The following is a 7,693-nucleotide window of genomic DNA, read 5'->3' as shown; positions in this document are numbered from 1 at the left end:
CATCTGGCCACCAGCCCGATTAGGAAGGCAGAGGAAAGGGATGGGAGGGAACCCCTTGGGGAGGAAAGGGCAAGTGCAAGCAGCTACTCCCACTACCACAGAGGCCACATTTTCTAGGATGTCCGGATTGGGGTGCAGAAGGATGGAACTGGCGATTTCTGATGGGTAGGACTCTGAAGGGCGAAAAGGTGGCAATGGGGGTGGGGTGGGGTGGGGGTGGGGACCTGCTGCAGAACGTCAGCCCGAGGGGTTAGGTGGCTAGGTCAGGATTTAGCAAGAAGACTTGACAAAGTGAAGCAGGGATCACAAAGCAGCAGCCTGGAACTGGAGAGACCAGAGGGACGTTATAAACACAGCCCGTGAGAGGAGGTAGGGGTCTCTCATGTGCCTGAGTATTCACACCGAACCACACGTCTTGACTTGGATGGGATATCCTAGGACACTGAACTGTTTCTTTGCCATCATTCTAAGCAAAGGGAAATCACTAATCATTTTAGTCTCACAATGTATATGGTCTATTTTGTTCTGCCCATTTTATAGATGAGGAAACAAAGTCAGAGAAATACACTTAGAGGCTTAAAAATCACATGGTGTTAGAAACAGATTCAAAGGTGGCTCTTGAATAGGCTTTGAAAGCTCAAGGGAATGAGGGAGAGGGAGGAGGGGAGGAAGTGAGGTGGAAGGGCCTCCCTGCCTCAGAGTGACAGGGAGGATAGCGGAGACAGCTGCCCTGGGCTGGGTGGAGCAGCCATCTGCTGTCCTGCAACCTGGCTTCCCTATCGTGTCCAGGGACCATTTTGGTCTCAGTGATGCTTTGGAGGTTGGGGTACCAGCTGTTGCCTAAAGCTAAAAGCAGAGGGAGGTGTTAAGGGTTAAGGGAGTTTTCCAAGCTGGATTCGAGGCCAGCAGCCCTTGTCTAGGCTGACAGGAGGCTAGAGGTCTCAGACAGAAAGACCCATCACTGTTTTTTGTCTCCTACCCAGAAGCCAGTCTAATATACATTAGACCCTCAAGCAGGGTCAGAAGAACCAGTCTGGCTCCTGCCACCCTCTTGTCAGTCCTTAGTGATCTGAATCACTGTCCTCAAAGGTGCTTGCTCTATGGGACTGGAAAAGATAGGATCCCACCTTTGGGTCCTACCTAAATGGAAGCCTCCATAGGTCCCATAAACAGTTTAATCAGTCCAGGAGCAGAAATCTGGTTGCACAGTCTGATACTCTGATTCCAGAAAATCTTGTTGAACACCCAGTCTTTACATGATTCCATGGCTTTGGGTAAACCACTCAGTTTTTCTTGGCTTCATAGAACAACAAAATAGAGGATACGCCATGCCTTCCTGCTAGGACAACAGTGAGGACAATTATTAATGGGATGTTTTAATTCTCCCGGAAGCCCTGCTCTCTGACTCTCAGGAATGTCTCCCCAATACTCTGGTTATTACTGCCACGGTGCCCTGGTCTTTCCCTTCTTCACACTGATACACAATCAAGCAGTTTATCTTCTCTTGTGCATCTGTTTAGAGATGCCTGGGATCTTCCTGAGGGAAATTCACCTACATTTCCTCACCCCGAGACTTTCTAGTGCTTGGTGCTAGGTCTGGTACTCAGTTGGCAGCCTATGAAAATGTGAAAATAGCCTTATATAACTATAGATAATAATATTTTTAAATAAAAGAAATAAAATCTGGGCAGTGGCGGAGCACACCTTTAATCCCAGCAGAAGCAGATAAATCTCTATGAGTTTAAAACCAGCCTGGTCTACAGAGCAAATTCCAGGAAAACCAAAGCTACAGGAGAAACCCTGTCTCAAAACAAAACAAACCCAAGCAAAGATAAAAAATAATAAAGGAAAATAAACAAACATCATCCAATGAGACCCAGGCATTGTGACAAGCACTTGTGATCCTAGCACAGTAGAGTAAGGAGTGGGGGCAAAAGCAAGAGAATTGTTGTGAATCCAAGGCTATTCTGGGGTTCACAGTGGGCATCAGACCAGACTGAGCTACACAGCATGATCCTGTATCAAAAACAAGCAAAGGAAGAACTTCAACCCCCCTCCAGAACGTTGGACAACTTAATGAATGAGTGAACGATGAACTCAGAGACACAGTGACCTTTCCTCCCAGTTATAAAGCAGAAGCACTTACTCGACAGATAGAAGCAATGGCTTGTGAGGTAATGGCTTGTAAACCAGCAGAGGAGCTTGAGCCGCATGGTGTTGATGGCTCTAAGTAACAACACCTCTACTAGTTGTTATTTACAAACTGGCTACAAACTGTTATTTAGAAACTGAGCCAAGAAACGGTGCCTGGAGGCCATTGTTTTAGGAAGTAGCAACATTGGCATTCAAGAGCCCTGAACAGTTTGAGCGACTAGGCCAGATGAAATGACACAGAGGAAGGTTTTTGAAACATGGGTCTGGTGTGGAGTTAACCTCCCTATCAAGGATGCTGTAGGGGGGATTCTGTCCGACAGGGAAGTTTATACTGCTGTGTTCAGATGGCAGCATACTGGGACTGGAAACCAGAGACAAGACACTATGTTTCAGAGGCAGCTGGGTGTGGCTGGGAAGCGCTTGGGCAAAGACTACAGTGGAGCTGATCTAGGTTCAGTCAACCGGGCTGAGTCTGGCTGATGTGGAGGAGGGTGGACCACTGCTGGTCAGAGCTGGACAGGCCCTTTGAGAGCTCACTCACCCGCTTCCCTAGGCATCTCTCACTTCACAGATGGAAACCCTGGGGCCCAAAGAGAGAACCTAAGTTGTCCGGTGGCAAAAGTAAATCTGGAGACTTTCCCTATCCCTGAGAGATATGATGGTCTCTAAGCTATGGAGGACTTGCTCTTAGGAATCAGCCTTGCCGCCTTTCTTTACCTGGCCTTGGATACCACAAAGTAAATAAATTGTAATAAATGCTTAAAAAAAAAACACCTTTGGAATTACATAATAAAGATTGCTTAAGAGGACACTGGGAATTGGGCATAAGGATGGAAGGGAAAATTCATTATTTGTTGTGTATATATTTGTGCAGTCATGTGAATGTATTTGCTTATTAATAAAATAAAATTATAATGGGGACAGCTGCTATGTAAATCTGGCCGGATGTCATAACACAGGAATAGGCATCAGTGTGGTCAGATTTTTCTGGTTATTCGAGAGAAGACAGAAACCTCAATTTTATTGTAAGATTTCCCGAATTTGGCTCTAGGTTTCTTCAAACACTTCTCTGCTTAGTAAATAAGCCAGTGGGGCGGATGTGGCTGGTCCCCTGCCCTGATGACTCTCTGCCCCTGGCCTGGAGCACTCAGCACTCCAGGTTTGTCCTCTTATGTGGGCAGCTGCAGGATGGAAATTGGCTCCTTCTGCTTCTCCTTTGACACCCTTCAATCCCTGCCCCTTGGGGCTGTGACACTAAGGGCTTTTAACTCAAGCTCTAGAAGGCAGAGAGAGGCTGTGAACTCTCAGATAATTCTCTCCCTAGGGAGGCTGTGGCATCAAGGCCCTCTTGCCTCCTGCTGTAAACCCATCTGTCCCTTGGAAGTGGGGACAGGAGTGAGGCTGGCAGAAAGGGGATGGACCGGGCTCACACCACAGGGCTCTGGTCAACCTTGTGAGGATCAGATCCAAGAGGGGACACCTTGGAGACGTGTCAGCCATACACAGTTGGTGAACGCTGAGGTAACTCACCAAATTCTAAATCCTGGGGTAACCAAGATCCAGTCTCAGAAAAACCTTTAAGGACCATGTCCTTTAGCACGTTTCAATAGACAGGGAGACAGACACATGGCTTCCAGTCCCATTCCCCACCTCAAAACCTTGTCACATTTCTCCTGGCTGGCTGACTGGATGACCCACCCTCCTCCCTGAGCTCTCTGTATACCTCCTGCATGTTGCTAAGGTCCAGTCTCTACCCTGAGCTAGAGATAGCCCTTAACAGGGAAATGTGATCAGGCCTCATGTCCACTGAGTGCCTTCCAACTCTTCCCTACCTCGCTGTGTGTCCAGTCCTTAGCCTCGGGAGCATCTCTGTCCTGTCCATCTCTCCCTCAATCAGCTTCATCTCTTACCGTCTTCCTCTCAGTCACCCTGTTCCAGCCACACGGGCTGCTTGCTGTTCCTTTCATTTCATTTCAATTGTTTTTCTATTTGGTACTGAATATTAAACACAAGATTCATGCATGCTAGGTGGGTTAGGTACCCCTGAGCCATTCCCCAGAGTTCCTGGTTCCAACAAGCCTGTCTGCTTCCTTTCCTGGGCTTTTGTTACAAGCCTCTGCCTTTTCTCTAAGATGTGTGCAGAGGGGGCTTTCCCTGCCCTCAGCCACAATCTTCCCAGTGCTGGGATTACAGACGTACACCCCATGCCTGGCTTCATGGGACATTTTGTTGTTCACCCCACTCATACACTGGTCCCCTATCTACCTTATTTTTTCACTCGTTGCTTTTGTTACTACCTGGCCATGATACACGGAAAGTCGTGCCTGGTACAGAGTGGAATGCCTGCATGCCTGGGTTATTGTGCATTGAGTGCTCAAGACTTAGGGGAGCCAGAAGGCTCAGCTGCAGCAGAAAAAAGGGAAGGCCTACCATGATGGTGACAGCCTGTTCCCCAGTTTAACCATCTTGGGGTATCTTCCTCATTTCAGTGTCTTGTTCCTCTTTGTAGGATCTGAGAGTCACTTAAATAAACACAGAAGTCTTCATTTGTTCATTGAATTCTTAGTATGTCTGCATGTTCAAAAACCAAAAGGCAAAAAGGGGTACATAAGAAAAGGTTTCTCCTGACCTGTTCTCCAGCCGCCAGCTCCCTTCGAGAGGCAACCAATGGTACAAGAGTATTTTAGTTTTGACAAGATCGAATGTAGCCCAGGCTAGCCTCAGACTCACTGTGCAACTTGGGATTATCTTGAACATATTATATTATGTTCCTCCCGCTTCTACCTCTTAAGTTCTGAGGATTGAACTCAGGGTCTCCTGCACTCGAGGCAAGCACTCTGTCAACTGAACTCCATCCATCCTGCCTTCCCCTTATAAAGACACGGTTTCACTATACAATTCTGGCTGACCTGGAACTTTCTATGTAGACCAGACTGTCCTTGACACCACAGAGACCCACTTGCATCTGCCTCCCCAGGGTTGAGTTTAAAGTTTTGTACTTTGTTCTTTAAGTGCTCATTTACCTCCTCCATAGCACCCACACCATTTAAAAACAGATGCTGAACTGTATCCAGTCCCATGCCTCGCCTTTCCCCAGTGACAGCATTTTCAGAGCCTGCTCTGTTCCATTGCAGAGAGAGCGTAACATTCTCTCCTAGTATCCAGAGTTCTACTGGATGTCCTGTGACCTATGTCATCCATCTCTTAAATGATGAGCAATTGAGTGACCTCCAGCCTGTGACAATATGCCAGAAATTTGATGGGCACAGCATTTTGGATGTCTATTAGAATGTGTTTCTAGTCATAGGTCTGTTGATTGAATGATACGAATGCTTGTGATTTTGATAGATGCTCTCCTTGGGGACTGTTCCCGTCTATAGAGGTTGCATGTAAAAGGCCCTTTACAAGGGAATGCACTGAGGCTTCTTGTAACACTGCTTCAGGGAGCCTAAAAAATGGACCCTGGTGGCTATAAAGTTCTCTAGGAGACCCTGTAGTGCTGAGAAAGACAGGGCTGAAACCCTAGTCCCAGTGCAGAGCTGACACCCAGCTAACCCTCCATGTGGCTATTTCCCAGATTTTGTTTGATCAATTTTGCTTTGTTTGCAACATGGTCTCACTTTGTAGTTCAAGCTAGCCTCAAATTCCTGAGTCATCCTCTTGCCTCAGTGCTAAGACTATAGGTGTGAGCCTTCCCCCACCCTTGTTTCAGTTTTTCTTTATTATCACCATTTTATTTTACTTTATTATTCTATTTTACACATATGGATGCTTCCCCTGCATATATGTCAGTCTACCGTGTAGGTGCCTGATGTCTGAGGAGGCCAGAAGAGCACATCAGATACCCAAGATTTGGACTTCCAGATGGTTGTGAGCTGCCATGCAGGTTCTGGGTATCAAACCCAGGGCCTCTGCAAAAGCAGTCAGTGCTCTTAACTGCCGAGCCACCTCTCCAGCCCCTGCTCCTTATTCCAGCTTTCACTGAAGTTATAACACAATTGCAGAAGACAACAGAACTAGACTTTTTCTCTGTAAAGCTTGTTTAAATAAATAAATAAATCCTTCCTTCATCAGTATCTTCATCAGGGACTCACTATGTAGCCCCAGCTAGCTTAGAACTCACTAACTTAGAACCAGGCTAGCCTTGAACTCATGCCAAGCCTCCCACCTCTGCCTCTCAAGCACCAGGATTACAGCCATGTGACTGCACCCACTTCCTTCATCATCCTTTGTTTTCCAGTTTCCTTTGACATGGTGACTGGGCATGGGCCATGGACCTTGGGACGTGGGTAACACTTCAGAATCCTCATGGATGGACAGATGCTCCACTGTGCTTGATCTCAGCTCCCACTTCAACTGCAAGGGTCCCCTACTTTATATGGTTGTGAGGACCCAAGGATAGGTGATGGAGAGTGCTCAGCAGGGTTCCCGACACAGCAGGGGCTCTCTGGTTCCTTATCTGCTTGATGAGCGACACCCTAGGGAGCTCTCAAAGGGATGTCCATCTTGGCTGGTGATATAGCACAGCCCCTGCTTAACAGTAAACATTCAGTAAGTATTTGCTCAGTGGCTGTGTCCACTTGCTAATTCCTCTCTGTCCCCCAGGTTCTACACTGTGGCCTAGCCCCTGTCTAACCCTTCAGTCTCTCCCATTGTCTAGCCATACCAGCCCCATCAGGTTCCCTCCTGCCACAGTGCCTTGTTTGTTACTGTTTTCTTTGGCTGAGGCACTTCCAGGAAGTCACCACCCACCCATAACCTCTCTGTCATGAGTTTGCTATGTCAGAAGCATAGGTGGACATGTGTGTGTGTGTTTCCACAATGTCAGAATTTATTGACTAACAATAAATTTGTCAGCTATGTCGATAGATTTGACTACCAATTTTCCTTGCTATCCGTCAACCATAGATTCTTTCACTCTAATCTTAATTACTAATATTAATTCTCAGAGCACATATTACACATCATACATGGGTGACAGAATGCCTACAAAGGGGTTAACCTGGGATGCAGGGTTCAAAGAGATCTCTGGAGGCAAAGGAGAGAGCAGGTGTTGTTGAAGGTGGCTAGACAAGACAGCAGAGCATTGGGAGGGGCGCTGGTGGAGGCGTGCAGGGCGCCAGCACACCCGAGAAGAAGCACATGGACACTGTGGATGCTGGACTGTCAAATATTAGAATTGTGTAGTTGGATGGGGTCGGGGGGAGGTCAGTTCCAGTGGAATCAAGCAATAGGGACCACTGTGTTCAACTGAAGCCTAGGGACAGTGGGAGTCTTTGCCTGTTGCCCCCCCACCCCACAAACAGACACACACACACACCATACACACACACACACACACACAAGCACCAGGTGGTCAGATGGGTGGTCAGATAACAGGTTGGTGGAAGGGTGAGCAGTCACCCTCTGGGTTTAGATGTCCTTTTCTTTACGGGGTGCATCCTTCATCTTCGGTATATTCAGTAAGTCCTCCGGCTTGGTTTTTCTGATATGGTTTTGATACACCCACACGCCCATATGTTCTCAGTCTACTCTGTAA

The 7,693-nt window shown here is 47.3% G+C and overlaps 1 protein-coding gene across 1 annotated transcript in view; it reads left to right on the top strand.

The window, feature by feature from the left end:
- Window positions 1–7,693, top strand: part of LOC127686086 (putative testis-specific Y-encoded-like protein 3) — a 255,675-nt gene that overhangs the window by 195,838 nt on the left and 52,144 nt on the right. The window lies entirely within an intron of this gene.

This window comes from Apodemus sylvaticus, chromosome 5 (assembly GCF_947179515.1).
Source record: "Apodemus sylvaticus chromosome 5, mApoSyl1.1, whole genome shotgun sequence".
Classification (NCBI taxonomy): Eukaryota; Metazoa; Chordata; class Mammalia; order Rodentia; family Muridae; genus Apodemus; species Apodemus sylvaticus.
The sequence above is the reverse complement of the archived record's forward strand: the minus strand, read 5'-3'. Positions and strand labels throughout refer to the sequence as shown.